Source organism: Glycine soja, unplaced genomic scaffold, assembly GCF_004193775.1.
Source record: "Glycine soja cultivar W05 unplaced genomic scaffold, ASM419377v2 tig00105793_1_pilon, whole genome shotgun sequence".
In the NCBI taxonomy this organism is placed as follows: domain Eukaryota; kingdom Viridiplantae; phylum Streptophyta; class Magnoliopsida; order Fabales; family Fabaceae; genus Glycine; species Glycine soja.
The window spans coordinates 1,023-19,318 of NW_021144580.1; the positions used below are offsets into that span (position 1 = coordinate 1,023).

General features: G+C 31.0%; 1 pseudogene; it reads left to right on the forward strand.

Annotated features, from left to right (window-relative positions):
• Nucleotides 1–372: 372 nt before the first annotated feature.
• Nucleotides 373–18,296, forward strand: part of LOC114404712 — a 32,900-nt pseudogene continuing 14,976 nt past the window's right edge.

Sequence of the window (18,296 nt, forward strand, 5' to 3'; positions counted from 1 at the left end):
GCTTTTGGTCTTTCTGCATTATTTTTAGTAGTGGAAAGTGGAAATTATATGATCTTAAGGTATATATGCCCTAAAGATCTCATAAGAATCCTTGTTAAGAAGGATCAAAGAACTGAAAGTGCTAATATCCTGCCAAGTTTAGTTGATTGCAGAGTTTTAAGAGTTGTTGTAATACTTTATTTTATATTGTTTTATCTTAATTTTAGGCACATGTAATTTTTGGTTTTAGATTTAAGATAACTATCTTAATCTTTCAAAAAAATTCCGATGACCCTAGTTATTGAACTTGTTTTGCTGTCTTTTTTGTTCTCTTTTATTTCTTACTTATCATGCAGCTGGTATATTACCTAGTTTCCTTGGTTCTTTTATTAGTCTTCTCAAGAGGAGGCTATAAAACAGAAGGATGTCCTGGCTACAGAAGTTTCCTCTCTTAGAGGAGAGTTACAACAAGTAAGAGATGAGCGAGACTGACAATTATCTCAAGTACAAACTTTAAGTTCTGAATTAGAGAAAGTTAAAGAATCTAGGAAGCACTCCTCCACTGAATTGGACAGCTTGACCTTAAAAGCCAATGATCTGGAGGTAGGTTTGTATACCCTATTTATTTTAATTAAATATCACACCATTCTGTTATTGTGGAGTCATGAGAGGATGAGCTTCCTTCCTCCAGGAAAAATGTTCTTTGAAAGATAATCAGATAAAGGCATTGGAAGAGCAACTAGCAACTGCAGAGAAGAAACTGCAGGTAATCAAGAATTTTTTTTAATAGTTGTATACTACTAGGTATAGAACCATTTGATATATTTGTTAGATAAAGAATGTGAAATTTTACCTAATTGCTTAATTCTTTAGTTGGTCCTTGACATATACATTATGATGATTATTTATCTTATTCATAGATTTTGTTCCTTGTTAGGTGTCTAATATATCTGCATACGAGACAAGGACAGAGTACAAAGGACAACAAAAATTTGTGAATGAGTAGCAAAGACGCTTAGCAGATGCAGAATATAAACTTATAGAAGAGGAGAGGCTGAGGAAAAAATTACATAATACCATTTTGGTAATTCCCTGAACCAAAACGTTGATAATAATAATTGACACCTTAATAATCTTCATATTAACAGGAGTTAAAAGGGAACATTCGTGTATTCTGTCGAGTGAGGCCTTTATTAGCTGATGAAAGTTGTAGCACAGAAGGCAAGATTTTCAGTTATCCAACCTCAATGGAAACTTCTGGATGAGCCATTGACCTAGCCCAAAATGGTATATCTGTTGTGATGATGTATTTTAAACAATTCTTATTTCATTTTCCTTGAATTAGATTGTGCTGTAAAAATATCAACTCATGTTGCTCTTGTTTTGTTCTTAGGCCAAAAACATTCTTTTACATTTGATAAAGTTTTTACACCAGAGGCATCACAAGAAGAAGTTTTTGTAGAAATTTCACAGCTTGTACCAAGTGCTCTTGATGGTTACAAGGTAATTTCAAAGTTCTTCTGTCATCTCTAAAGCACTATTCATTTAAAATCGTATATACATATGGATCAACCATTTAATGCACTATTACTAGTCAATTTTGGAAAAGCAGAATTCTAAAACCCTTTATTTTCTATACTCACTTTCATGTTGTATTGTATTTTTGCCCTTCTTTGCCCTATTATTCTTTGGTTCTGACATATCAGTGTTGTGAGACAAATGTCTATCTGTTAGATTTGGTGTTGGATGTTGCCTTTCTAGCATGAATGTTTGTAAATCAATATATATACTATATACATTGATGTCTAATAAAATGGTGATGTTTTTTCTTTTCCAGGTTTGCATCTTTGCCTGTGGTCAGACACAGGGTCAGGGAAAACCTATACAATGCTGGGAAGGCCTGTACATCTAGAGGAGAAGGGCTTGATACCTCGTTCATTAGAGCAAATATTTCAAACAAAACAGTCTCAACAACCTCAAGGCTGGAAATATGAAATGTAGGTAACAGAGTATTTTTCTTCTTAATTTTTCACCATTGCAATGTGTATAAAATTTTAAATATGACACAGAATTGCTGATAAGGTTTTCCTTGCAAAATTTACAGGTGTCAATGTTGGAAATATACAATGAAAGGATCCGTGATCTGATATCTACAACAACACGCATGGAAAATGGTACTCCTGGAAAACAATATACAATCAAACATGACGCAAATGGAAATACACAAGTTTCTGATCTCAAAGTAGTGGATGTTCATAGTGCTAAAGAGGTTGCATTTCTTTTAAATCAACCTGCAAATAGCAGGTAACTAATTTCTAGTGTTTATTCTATTGTCTTGTAAGGTGTAACAAACTAATTTCTAGTGTTTATTCTATTGTCTTGTAAGGTGTAACAAACTATTGCATCTTTTAGCTATATATGAAGGTGATGCTATGCTGTCCTAATTAAGGAGATAATAAATTTTACACTCTTCACAATTTTTCAAGTTGGACACAGAGGAAAATCACATGCACTAATATAAGATGTCGTTGCCCATTCTCTATGGCTTTCTTTCCCTATTCCAAATTTCCAATAGTTTTTTTGGTCTAGATTAAAGTTATCATTCACTAAGACAATCTTATTGGAATCTAATAAAATAAGTACAAAACCAAATTTCCAATAGCTAACAAGCCACAGTTAACAATGACAGAATCAACATCCAGAATTCTGGATCTATGTTGACACATCTATCATAAAAATACAATATCTATTTAAAATTAAAAATATATGAAGATTGGTTTTATTATTAGGAATTGCATACCATAATTTTAATATTATGCAGGCGTTGAAGAACAAAATAACATTATATCTATGAGTTGACAATTTGAACTAAACACAGGTATGAAATATGACAATACGAAAAAGTTTGAAGAGAGCCCATATAATAACAGCCTGGAACCAATAGAAACAGATGCAAAACTGTATTTCAGATTCAGAAGATACGCACCTTTTTGTACTTAGTTTCTATGAGTGACCTTTTCGTACTTAGTTCCAAATAGCAGCCTGCAGTTGATAGATGTATACTATAGTAACTTGTTTCACACAATTTATTTTTTTCAAAGGATGGTTATAACAATACATTTTTCCCGAGCAGAGTTTCCCCACGATAAGTGTGAACAACACTAGTACAGTAACATGAACAATGAGTGGAAAGGGATTGCAGCATGTTCGGAAATCACTTTCTCAATATCAGCGTCTTAGAGCATGTTTGGAAATCAAATGGGATACCAATTGGGAAAGAGGGTTTTTAGTTTATGTAAAGGTACAACCACAAACAATTCAAATACTAACAATTAAACACAAAAGGGCACGATTTTCACTTATTTTGCTTCAAATCCTTTTTGCATATTGAATGATAACATTGTCAGGGCAAGTGAACAAGTCGATAATCACATATTCAAGCATTACCAAAGAACAACTCAAAAACCCTTAATACTATAACATATTGAACCATTACCAAAACAGAACTAAAAAACTTCGACATCCTTACCTTCAGGAACACTCGAAAGGTGGCAACGCCACTCAAAAAGGCATGACTTCGGCTACGTGGCGGTGGTGGGAGCAGCAGGTCCACTTCGGCTTTAGGTACTTCACGGCGGGAAACAAAACGTCAGGATGGTAACGGGACGGAGTTCACGGCGGGATGAAGTAGTTCAGGCAATAGCGGGGGCGCTAGGTTTTTGGAGGGTACAAGAGAGGGTGTTTACCGCGAGACTATATAAACTACAAAGTTTACGACGGTGTTTAATGAGACCGACTTTGTATGTGACTATTTCTAGGACGGTGTACCTACAAGCACTGTCTTTCATGACTTCCATCAAAACTACAACGACGGGGTTATAGACAAATGTCGTTGTACAACAAACGCGCCACATAAAAAAATTATATAATTACGTAAATGCCACCGTGTTGACAACTACGACGGGTTCTTCAACACCGACGTAGAATGTGCGTCGTCAAATCATATTTTTCTAGTAGTGTTAGTTCCTTTATTTTTTCATTGACACTTTTCCCTTCTTTTAAATGGGTGTCATTTTGAAGTGGCAAACGTTGCTTTATCTACTTGTGTGTAGGAGTTATTTTCATAACATAGATGCATGTCTTAGCCCCATTTGCAGAACTGTTTGGATAGGGATTCAAACATTAAGAAGAAAGAAATAATCTTTAAAGGATCTTCAAAATTAATAATGGAGAACTCTCTACTTTGCCCTTGTACAATTTAGTTGGTGCTATATTTTTGTTTTCATGATTTTTTTTCTATGTAGTTCTAGACTTCTAGTGATATCTTTTGCCATTATTTTTATTTTACAATTCCTTTTCTTTATGTTTTTTCCTTTTTGTCAAATGCATGACCATCAGTATCTACCCATTGGATATGTTATTTGTAGTGGTGTAGCTCTTCTCATTCATCAGTATCTACCCAATGAACATTGGCTCAACTTCTTTCTGAGTCTACAATGCTACTTGGAATTCAGCCTGACAGGCTTGCTAGACTATCACAATGATAAATCAAAAGTTCAATCACAAATAGGTTTTGAGAGCAGCATGTGCATGCACACTTGTGCATGATAAAAAGTAATTTGATAAAGTAAACAACAACAAAATGATATATAGTTAAATGTCTCCTTTTTTCATGGGGCAATAGAAAGTTAACCTGTATTGCCAGCAGTCTAATCAAATGAAACCAATTAGCACTCATTTTTTATGCACTTCATACAACAAGAAGGCACTTGTCAGATCAAACCACAATCATATGCCATGTACTCATGCTTTTCCAAGATTAACAATTTGATTTATAAATGATCAATGTTTACATAATATCAGAACTTTCCAAAGCTCAATTTCAAAGCCATCCATAACTTTCTCTATTTCTCTTACATACACACTCTCTCTCTAAAAATTCTTTAGTGCAATTATCTGTTCTTAAATTCATTAGAAGAGATTTTCTATTGACATCATCGAATAGGCACACATCAAATTGACATTTCATCAAGCAATAATGGACAACAAAGGTGATTTCAGATTCAAGCATTAAATCCTAATTCCTACAAGTTCATGTGATTTATACACAAGAATGAGAGTCAAATAGAAAAGAGGAACAAAAAACTGATATAACAATCATGATTACCAAAACGGAAAAGGAAAAAATGATCAAATCACACTGAAATAAAAAATAACTGAGATCGTGGCAAAGAAAACCCAAATTTCAAACTCGAAATCCAAAATCACAAAAACGCTAGCCATGCAAACGAAATCCAGCAAGCAAAACAACTAACTGTCAAGTAATTATCCAAAAATCGATGATTTTTTTTTTTGAAAACTACAATATCAAGAGACAAACATTAAATGAGATATGGGACCCAATAAATAAGCTATTTTGAAAAAGTAAAAGTCAAACACATACTTAAGAAAGTTAGATTTGAAGAAATGTATTAGTATAATAAAATCTATGGTATGAGCCAATTTTTTTTAATTAAAAATGTAAATATGTATATTTTAAAAACATTTTGAAAAACAAAAGTCAAATGTATAAATAAGAATGTTAGATTTGAAAAAATAATTATTAGTATAACAAAATGTATGGTATGACACAATTTTTTTATTTACTTAAATTTAAAGAAATTTAGCTTTAAATCATTTTGAAAAAGAAAAATTCAAACATATATAAAATAAATTACATTAAAAAATTATGATTATAACATTTAATTATGTTAGTATAATACATTGAATAACATTGGAGCTAATTTAATCCATCTTTTTCTTCTTTTTCTACATTATACTTGATAATTTCTTTTAATTCTTATAGGTACGTAGTGAATTTATTGTGATAGATTTTAAAAATTAATCAAATGTTACGGTGGTAACACTACAAGAAAAGGGGCTTATACCGACAATCATAACAAATTGGCTTAAAAATCTTAATTGGACATATATTTTACAAGTTTTAAGCTGTTTTTAAACTTTTAAATATTTTTCTCTTGCTCTTGTGACCATTGGCCATCGCAAGTAGAAAACAATAAATCGAGACCGATGGTAATGCCACCATGAGCACCGCCATGGACAAGGAATGAAATAGGTTGATATCCTCTACGTAAATTGGTGACAGAAGCATTAACAAGGTACAAAAAAATTCCATCAACTTTCTCCTCTAAACCTTATCCTGATTTTTTTATTTCTCTTCACTTGCTAAAGAATGCAAACACAGGTTACTGTGTTGATTTGATAAAAAAAATATTGAATTGGGAACTAATATTTTGCTATCAACTTAATTAGTAGAAACATTTAAATTGCTTAAACTAAGAGCAACATGACAGATTTTTTTTGTTTTGAGCTTTTATTGTTGATAGCTAACAATATTTATTTATGGTTGCAATGTATTTTCATGCTAGATCATTAAATATGTTTTAGAATGCAGAATAATTTATTCTTCTTAAGAATTGTGATTTTTAAATCACAATTGGATCTAGATTGGTCTCGATTTAGGCACAAATTACGGTATTTTCCGGATCAACAAAAATGTTGTTGTTTGAACATTTTTTTCTCTGTACATAATATTTATTTATGTATATCTAATTTTTAATATTACTATTCTTTATTGTTATTGTATTTTTCTAATTATCATGTGATGTCTTGGATTTCATTTGTTAGGTTTTTTTATCATTCTAATCACATTGATAATGATGTTGATTCAACTATGTTATTTTTTTCTGACCTTTCTCTTAAACAATAGTCAATATGTACATGTGATTGATAACACCAATTCAATATATATCCTATATTGTATATAAGCTTATATTTATTAGACAATATTTGCCTTCATGAAATACTTGATGTTAAATATAAAGTATCCAAAACTACAAATAAAAATAAAAATCCTAACAAAATCGTTGATGTTTTTCTCTCAATCCCTCTTCATCTCCAAAACCACCTTCTCTTTCAACCCTTCTTCATCCCTAACTTCTCATTTTTCCTTGTCAAGATCATTAAAATACCCTTTGCACACTTTTCCATTAAAGCCCTTTGTTTGTTTTATTGTTTGATCCGAAAAACAAAACACTACCTTCTCTAGTCTTGGGGTTATTGTCCATCGCAAGTTAAAAACAATAAATCATGACTGATGATAATGCCACCTCTAGCACCACCATGGGCAAGGTACGAAAAAGGTTGACATCCTCTACTTGAATTGATGATAGGGGTGTTAGCAAGATACAAAAACTATTTCATCATCAATCTCCTCTAAACCATAACTTGATTTTTTTTTATTTCTCTTCTTTTTGCAAAGGAACACAAGCATGAGTTACTGTGTTGATTTGATAAAATAAATATTGAATTGGGAACTAATCTTCTACTATCAGCTTACCAAAATCATTGAAATTTCTTAAATTAAGAGAAAGTTAACGGATTCTTTTGTTTTTAGCTTTTATTGTTGATAGCTAACATTTTTTATCGATGATACCATTGTATTTTTGGGCTAGATCATTGACAATATTTCACCATGCAGAATAATTTCTTCTTTTACAACATTGTGATTTTTCAATCACATTTGGATTTAGATAGGTTCTGATTTAGACAAAAATTATGATATTTTCTTGATCAACTAAAAGGTTGTTGTTTGTACATATTTTTATCTGTATATGATATTAATTTATGTATATCTAATTTTTAATATTTCTATTCTTTATTGTTATTGTATTTTTTTAATTATCATGTGATGTCTTTGATTTCATTTTTTAGGTTTTTTTTATCATTCTAATCACATGGGTAATGATGTTGATTTCATTTTAATTATAATGTGATTGTTACCCTATATTGTATGTAAGATTGTATTTATTAGACAATATTTCTCTTCATGTTAATTTAACTATGTGATTTTTCTCTTGACATTGTGAAACGATAGTCAAGGGAACCTATGATTGATACGGTTGAATTCAATATATATCCTTTATATGTGTATAAGATTATTTGCATTAGACACTATTTGTCTTCATGAAATACTTGAGTGGTAGATGTACACCCCATCACAATTGTAGCTTATGAATGAGATCCGTTCAGATTGATAGCTATATTCAATTTTTAACTATAATTATTTTACATACTCTTTTATTTACTTATTTAATGTGAAATTTGTTAGAATTTAATTATATGAATTGAATAATATAAAATATATCATTTACTAAATCATTAAATTGTATACATTAATTGTATTTTTGTATTAAATTAAATAATACATTAATGAAGGAAAAGTTCCTAGAGCAAAACGTATCTTTTTGAAATCAACCACTCCTCTCATATTACAAATGCGGGTATGAGGGCGGTTACGTGTATTGCTTATCATGCGAGTATGAGGATGTTTACTATTATACTTTTCCTACCCTACCTATTGTCATCCCTATTGATGACCCATTTGTGTGTTGTTGCTCGTGATGATGATTTTTTTATACTAGTAATGAACATAATTTAGATTTGTAATAAAATACTCATATAGTGTTAAATGATTTTTTTAGAACAGTTTATAATGCCATTAATATAATACTTGTCTTGGTTATTATTTTATCAAAATTTTAGAAACATTAGTAAACATGTTATTCTGAAAAAGTAAAAGTCAAACAAATATTTAAGAAATTAGATTTGATGAAAGGTATTACTATAATAAAATCTATGGTATAAAGCAATTTGTTGTTTGATTAAAATTTTAAATAAATTATTTTATAAAACATTATGAAGAATAAATTTCAAATACACACACACACACACACACACACCACACCACACACACACACACACAACACACACACACCACACACACACACATATATATATATATATGAAAAATTTATTTGAAAAAGTATTAGTATGATAAAATGTATGGTATGACACAATTTTGTTATATAATTAAGTTTTTAAGAAAATTAGTTTTAAAATATCAACCATATATAAAAGAAACTTACATTTAGAAATTAAGAGTATAATATTTAATACTGTAATAAAATATATTGAATACTATCATAGCTAATTTAATCTCTCTTTCCCTTTTTTGTACATCATTCTTGATAATTTCATTTAGTGCTTATATGAACGTAGTGAGTCTATTCAGAGAGATTTTAAAAAATAATCAAATGTTTTGGTGGTAATACAACAAAAGGGGGCTTGAATCTTTTAAATGATTTTCTTTTTCTTTTTTGACACATGTCCCAACATTAATGTGAAATTAATTAAAATTAATTTTATGAATTTATTAATTAAAATATATCATTAAATTTTATACATTAATTGTGTTTTGTATTAAATTAAATAATACATCAATGGTGGAAAAGTCCTAGAGCAAAATGTATCTGATTGAAATAAACCATTATAGTCATATATATTTATGTTGAAGGTTACAAGTGTCTCTGGGTGGAGAATCACGCTTTCTAACTTTTGCTAAAGGTTCTATCTCAACACTTAAGCAAGGTAGGACGGTCAAGAGGTGAATCTAGATAAAATTTTGAAATTATGTTTTCCTTGATTCAAATTCTCAGATTTTCTTTTTTGCTTGTTGACCATATCTCTATCTGTCCAAGTAATCTATTTTTGATTTTGTAATTCTTGGTTGGATTTGATAAAGGGTTTTCAAGAGCATCAATCTGAAAATGAGTGAGAATGAGAATACCCAAAACTTGGACATTGGAGGTGAGTTAGTCCTTAGCCTCTAATATATAATTATGATGTTTAACTAGCATATTTTAAATATGGTTCTTAGATATAATATGTTGATTTACTTAATTATTTTATGTCATATTTCCTCTCTTGATATGATTCTTATGCATAATGGAAATCATGAATATGTATATGTTCAAGAAAAAGTGTTCCATATATTTTTTGGCAAGAGGATGTGAAGGAAGAGTAGAAAAATTAAATTTATGATACAAAGAAAAGCATAAATTTTGAAATTACATGATTAAAGATGTTGGAATGTCCAGGGAACACTCAATAAAGTGAAAAAAATATTCAACCATTCATTTTAAAATGAGTAAATCTACCTGTTACAATAATGCTATGTACAATGGGATACTAGTTTTGCTTACTCATTTCTTTGTGAAAATATGAAACATGGTAGCATGAAAAGTTCATGTAAAAATGTTTTGACAGTAGAATTCAAATAAAAAAAATATTTGTTGATTTGAATTCTACTGTCATTGGAGCAAGTGAGGCAATTCACAAGAGAATCCTTAATCTAGGTGAATGCTCAAACACTAACATGGATATTGATTCGTATAGAGAAACAATCTTTGGTAGGTAATTAATTGATTTTGATGGACAAACAATGCCCCCTAATGATACCTCTAAAAGGTATTGTGGGTTCCATAGAAATCTAGCTGAATTCACTATAAAAGAACTAGGGAATCCCTACATGTTATCCAAATCTTAATCCAAACATTCTCACATATTCCACAGAGCTATTCATGATACTGTTTTTCTTTGTTGCTGTCAAGTGTCACCTTTTCTTTCAAGGTACCGTTTTTGTGCGACTCCTATTACGATTCATACTTTCTCTCTCTTCATCTTACATGTCTTATGACTAAAGATGGATAAACCTCCTACAAAGTATACAACCAGAATTTTCCATATATTTTTTTAATGTCTTTCCATTTCTACGAAATGTTACAAAGAATTTTGGTCGTTCTTGCTTTGCACAAAGTATGCTCTCTTTTAGAAGAAGTTGGGTTGGAGATTAGATTTGGTCTTGGTTATCATCTATAACTTAACTGGTCATGGCTTTAATCTTGCTTCTCCTATGGATCTTATCCTGGTTGTTGGCAAATTAGTTGTTCACCTGCAAGCTAAAGATGTTGTTCTTGCTAGTTTTATCTTTGTGGTTTGGGCGATCTTAAGTTGCCACAATCAAGCCTGCTTTCATAATCTTTTTGTCTCATAGCAGCAAGCAATGATCCTTATGTTTGCTCATATTTTGCTTGTGGGCCGGTTATCTTACTTCAAGCTGTATGAGATCCTCTTTGAGTGAGTTTCAGGTCATCAAAGCTTTTAACATCAATATTCATGCACCCAAGGCTGGTAAAATCATTTCATGGTTCCCTTCGCTATGGTAGGTTATTTCATGATTACTCTGGTGCTTTCTTAGGAGGATATGTTTTATATGTGGATATCTTTCTTTCTTTACAACTGAACTAGAGGGAGTTGTTTTGGCTATTTCTATAGCTCATTCCAAAGGTTAGGGCAAGCTTTGGCTGGAGGTGGATTCCCTTTTAGTCCTCAAGGCTTTTAGTGTTATCAATGTGGCTCCTTAGGATTTAAGAAATGTCTGGATGAATACTTTATTCTATTGTGGCCCAAATGGAATTTCGTGTCTCCCATATTTTCTGAGATAGTAATGTATGCGCTGATCATTTGGCTAATTATGGTGTAGAATTACTCTATTATGTTGGAAGATAAACTTTGAATTTGGATGAGGTGTACAAGGGGAGATACTTGGTATTGCAAGGACAAAAAAATAAAGGTAACCTTTGTTATTTGGATGGACAAGACTTGAAGAGAAACCATGATTGCAAAGTGAAGAAGAAAATGAAGTTTTCTAATATTGTAGAAGTGTTGGGAGATACTTCCGTTGGAGGAGGAGTTTGTTCACTTTCAAATTGATCGAAGGATATTTCTCTTTTGGCTTGAGGGGGAGAATTGTAGTGTTTCAAGCGAAAAAGATAAGGTGCATTTAATACATAGTGGGAATTGAATTTTTATCACAAAGGTTTAGCTGGTTTAAATACAAAGTGAAAGATTGCATTTTACTAGATGAAACGTATTTGATTGGATGAATTGGAAGTTGTTTTTGTTTCAACTTCCTAGAGAACTTATTTATTATAGTCAGTGTCAATCTTCACTATAAATAGAGAAGAGAATTAATGGAGAAGATACGCATGAAGAGAGTGTGTGTGAAAAGAGAGATTGTGAAACAAAGTCACTTTGTTGAGAGAAAAGTGTCTTTGTGTGAGAGTGTTATCATTTCTCGTAACGGTTGAGTGTGGTACTCAGGTTTGTAAAGTGATACACTATTTGGGGTGGATTACAATCTTCTAATCAATTATGTGATAGGAAAATATTGTTGAGTCAGTTCCGTGGACGTAGGTAAGAGGTGCCAAACCACGTTAAATTATTGTGTTTGTTATTATTTTTCTTCCGATGTAATCTTTGTTGTGTTCTCATGATCCTTTGTAGGTGTGAGTAATTTGAGGGAGCGTTGATTATAGAACAAATGTATACCTTCCTTTATACATGTTATTTCCCAAATTGTTAATTAAGATAACATCCACATTCCTTTTATATTGGTCTTGCTAAATGTTGCTCCTTATTCTTGATAAATTATGATCCATACAAATTCAATGAATATGGGACCATAATTGATTACTATCTTATAAAGTTTTTATAATATTGAATGTATTACACTTTTAGAATTAGTTAATTTGCTCAGTGAAAATTATTTGGATGTGTTGAATTTGAAGATTTGGAGAAAGATGAGGTTTCAAAAAACAAGGCAAAACAAACAGACATAAACGAGGTTCAAGAAGCATTAAAAACAAGGTATAATTTTTTTTAATAATCCTCCTATATATTTACTAAGTACTACTAATAAATTTAGTCATTTTTATACTTTTTAGTGTATATTTAATTTCAGATCAACTATATATCTTTAACTTTTGCATTAATAGTTCTAAGAAGACTACTTCGGTAAAAAAGAAAGAGACAATAGCGGGAGAGAGTTCAACATCTACAACGAAGAAAAGAAAAAATTTACTAATTAGAGCTTCTAATGACATTGATGTATGATAAGCTAATTTTTTATTCTTAATTAGTGTATATTTACTTTTTTATAACCTGAACTTATAGTTTACTTCTGAGTTTTAGATACCATGTAATAAATTGTTAATATATCTTGTTTGTAACTAGTGGTCTTGTTTGCTTGTATCCAGGTCATTATGGAGCTGCGTAAGAAACGGCGTACGACAAATAAAAGCTCTGGAACTAATTAATATTGACCAATGACGAGACAATCTTAAACTATATATTGGGATGCCTTTAATTGTTGTTTAATTATTATGCCATTTTGATTTTGTTGTTGCCTCAAATTTCTTGTTAAACTTTTCCATATTTTTCAATTCCTCTATTTACAACTAGAATTAGAATCAAACACGTCATAAATGCTTGAACTTTAGATGATAATTTGCAACTACACATTTAGTTGGAATTGGTAAGAATTTTTTATTTCAATATTCAATATTCAATTTTTCTATTTCTTTTATCACTAATTGGGAAAGTTTGTTTATAAAATGTGAGATCAACACTTGTAATCATTCTCGCATCATTTTACCAACAATTACATAATGGAGAAAAATTTTCTCTGTTAATTTTTACGATTATTGGTATTAATATGGTATTAGTAGTATCATTCACCATATTGACTTGATCTGTTTGTGTCAATTGACTCTCAATCTGCTTCTTCTCTTCAAAGGAAGACTTGAAAGTCATTTTTTCTATATCCTTTCTGTAAACATGGCTTGGTTCTTGCTTCTTAGTCATTGATTAGTGTGAACTACAAGTCTTAACCTGGGATTACATAAATTGAAGTTTTTCCATCCTTCATACATTGTGCTCATTATATAGATCCTTATCTATTCCTAGAACAATGAGGAGCAAGCCAACCATTTTCGTTCAAGTCTTCCATTTTCATTGAAGATGCTCATACGAAATTCTAAGATGGTGTTACACCTTTGAGTTGCTCGCTTGGAAGGACTGTGCATTTACACCTTTAAGCCACTTATTCGAATTAAAGATGGTCTTGCAAAACTTATATCAAACATTGGAAGACTCAATTTTGTAGCTTTACCTTATCGCTGGAAAAGGAAGAAAAGTTAGAGAAGGCAACACAATCCTTGGAAGACTCATCCAAAAAGTGTGTTGAGAATTAAGATTGCATGTGTAAAATTGACAATTTCAACTAAAAATTATGAGTTACAAGCTTACCAGAAGCGCCAATCAGTGGACTTTGTTGTTGGCAATTTTGTCTTAGCTATCATGAGTAAATATCGTTTACCCACTCATTAATACAACTAGCTTATTGCTAGCAAAATCGAGTCATATTCATAGTTCTGATGCTTTCAATGTTAATTTCATTATTGTGGTAATGCTTCTTCTGATGATGAGATGGCTTTTGATCTGAGGATGAATCTTCTCCACCCCGAAAAGGATCCTGTAGTGCAAGATTGACCAAAGTTGACCAAAAAAAGTCATCCGTGTCCATTTTTTTTACAAAGGAGTACACTTTTTCGAATGGAAACGACCTTCTAAGGAGACTGCATTCCCTACTAGCAATGTGTTGATTGATATTTTAGCCAAATTCTATTGTTAAAGGGTAAAATTTGCAATTTTATCTTTATTGTTTTTTAGTCAAATTCTATCGTTTAAAAGACCATGAAAATACCCTTTGCACATTGTTCCATTAAAGCCCTCTACTTATTATATTTTGTGATCTGAAAAACAAGACCATACCTTCTCCTACTCTTGTGACTATTGGCCATAGTAATTTAAAAACAATAAATCGGGACTGACGACAATGCCACCTTGAGCACCGTCATGTACAAGGTATGAAATAGGTTGATATCTTCTAACTGAATTGGTGACAGGGGTATTAGCAAGGTACAAAATATTTTCCATCATCTTTCTCCTCTAAACCCTAACCTGATTTTTTTTTATTTCAATTCACTTGTAAAGGAACACAAACACGAGTTACTGTGTTGATTTCATTAAAAGAAAATACTGAAATGGGAACTAATCTTTTGCTATCAACTTACCATAAGCATTTAAACTACTTAATTAAATTAAGAGCAAGCTAATGATTTTTTTTTTTTGTTTCAAGCTTTCATTGTTGACAACAAACATTGTTAATTGATGACCGTGATGCATGTTTGTGCCAGATCATTGACAATGTTTCATAATGCAGAATAATTTGTTCTTTTGCAGCATTGTGATTTTTCAATCACACTTGGATTTGGATAGGTTTCGATTAAGGCAAAAATTATGATATTTGCTTGATCAACTAAAATGTTCTTTGTACATATTTTTCTGTGTATATAATATTAATTTATGTATATCTAACTTTTAATATTTCTATTATTTATTTTTATTGTATTTTTCTAATTATCATGTGATGTCTTGGGTTTTATTTGTTAGGTTTTTTTATCATTCTAATCACATTGGTGATGATGTTACTTTAATTGTGATTCTATTTTTCTGACCTTGCTATGAAATGATATTAAAGATGTACTTGTGATTGATACAATCCAATTCAATATATACCCTATATTGTGTATAATATTGTTTGTATGAGACAGTATTTGTTTTCATGAAATACTTGAGTGGTGGATGTACACTCATCACAATTGAAGATTATGAATGAGATTCATTTATATCAATAGCTATATTCAATCTCTAATTATAACTATTTTACATACTTTTTTATTTACTTATTTTATATAAAAAAGTGATTAATGTGAAATTAATAAGAATTTAATTGAATGAATTTAATAATATAAATATATCATTTAATAAATCATTAAAAGAAAACTACATTTGAAAAACTGATTACAATAATTAATACTATTAATATAATATATTTAATACCATTAGAGCTAATATAATCCCTTTTTTTCCTTTTTTCTACATCATACTTGAGAACTCCTTTTAGTGCTTATATGTGCGTAGCAAATCTATTGTGAGAGATTTTCAAAATTAATCAAATGTTTTTGTGGTGACACTACAAAAAAGTGGTCCTTTACTTGCAATCACAACCATCTGCCTTAAAAATCTTAATATGAAATATATATTTCAACAGTTCTATACTGTTTGAACATTTTAAATGTTTTTCTTTTTCTTTTTTCACACTTGTCCCAGCATGTCACTTATGATTCTTATTGTGGTGGCATGTTTTTTGTTTATCGTGTCACCTTCATAAATATTAAATATAAAGTATTTGAACAATAAATAAAAATAAAACCCAAAATAAATCCTTGAAAACCGATGTTAATGTATGATAAGTTAACATCGGTTTCTTCTAGAAAACCGATGTTAACATTAACATCATTTTGTTAACATCGGTTTTTTTTTATATTGAAAACCGATGTTGGACTTACATTTTCAAATATATCAGACGCGAGCTCTATTTGCTCGCGATTTCTTCTTCTCCATCTAAGCTCTCTTCTTCTTCTTCTCCACCTAGGTACATTTCATGACTCTTTCTTCTCTGTAACATGTTCTATTGAATACCTAGGTCTGTTAGGGGAACTTGTGCTCACTGCAAGGTCCTTTGTTTGTTTCTACTGCAAGGATTTGGTTTGTGGAACTGGTGCTCACTTTGCAGTTTGTTTGGGGTGTTCACTCATGCTCATAGGGTCTCATTTTGATTGAGGTAAGTCGTGATCACTTTGTAGACCTTTGAATGCTTAATGTCTATTGTAATGTGTATAGCACCATGGCGGCCACATCTCACTTTGAGTGCGATGTTCCAATAATTGTGACCACTGCAATTTTGACAGAGTTTCCAAAAGTAGAATAATGGGTAGCATAATGTAGTGTAGTGTTGTTCATTTTGATTGAGGTAGCGTAGTGTTCCAATAGTTGTGATCACTGTACTTGGTCTACTTGGTCTCATTTTGATTAAGGTAGCATAGTGTTTTTCATTGGGGCAGGGCATGAGGAGATTGAATAATGGGTACATAGTATTATCACAAAACCCCTAAATACTTCCCTAGATCAGAAGTGGGCACAAAAACTGATAAATGACTAAGATGTCTTGCTACATGATGGTTGAAGTTATGCATTGTATCTTCTTGAGCCAAAACAATGTTGTGACTGCATGATTTGTCTCCCAGTGACAAAACTACACTTGCAGTGATCAACCAAGCTTCCTATGTGCACTAACAAATTAAAAAAAGGATATGTGGGTTGGTTGACTGATTAATTATAAGCAACGACTTGTATTCTGAACTTAATTATATATATGTTTTGGTAACATACTGTCTTGTTTCATACTAGTGAGTTTTTTTCTTAATTTTTCGCATTTGAAACATAAATACTTTGATGATAAGAGAACAAAAGTTCACTGCTTAATTGACCTTATGTAAATTTGATTTAACAAATCCATATGATCAGTCCCTCCAACTCATTTGTCCATTAGTACTCATTCGATCATTTGAGACTAAATATGTTGATTGTTGAAGAGTGAATGTACTACTTACTTCTGAATAAATGATTTTTCAAACTTCCTTTCTGCATAACTCACAAAGTAGAAGCTTGTTTTTACAATCGGTGCAGTAACCAATAAGTTTGACCATATTTTCGTGGTGAAGCTAACCAATCTGTTAGATAAACAGGGAGCTGTAGGACCAACAAAACTTGCAGATAGGCCAGATCATGAGGTCGATGATCCCCTATATCTGATGACATTAACCATCCCACAACTTTTTCTGAAGCCATTACAGGTTATGTGGGATGCTACCGTGTTTGGGGTGTTTAATGAACACTTCCCCTTGTACATAAAGAATGAAGATCTGTCTGAAATAGCACACGATGGTCAATGTCTCATCATATCTATTATATAGTTGTAGATTCTATAAGTCAATTTAGATTATTGTTAATTACCTAAATTATTGTTTTAAATTCATACATAATTTACTTTGTGTTAACAACAATAGGCATATGACTGAGACAAGTATGACAGAGATCTAGGCAATCGTAATTTGAATAAAAAAGTTACATGAAGAACTGGATGTCTACCTAAGAGCCTACCTGAATGGGTAAGTTAAACTGAACAAATGAATTTAAATAATGTATAATACTATAATAACCTATATTGGTATCCACTGCAGTGCACATTGGCAAATGGTCATCATTTTGCCTAAGGAAAATATTTTCGTCTGGTTTTGTTTATTGCATAATAGGCCAGACAACTACCTGAAAGGAATAATTAATTGGTCAGTGTTATTTTTCAATACATTTGCATTAGCATTAGTTAGGAACATCAATATTTTAATTGTACAATAAGAATCCTTGATTGTATTCAACAGTGCTTTGAAAGGACTTGACGATACTCCACAACCTAAATCCAAGGCTGGTGCTAGGTGGATTGTTGTTAAAGTAAACAATGCTTCTACTTATATTTTATGTATATGTAGACTAATTTGTGTTAACGTTGAATATCTAAATTTCATTATGTATTTAGTGTAATAGACAAAAAG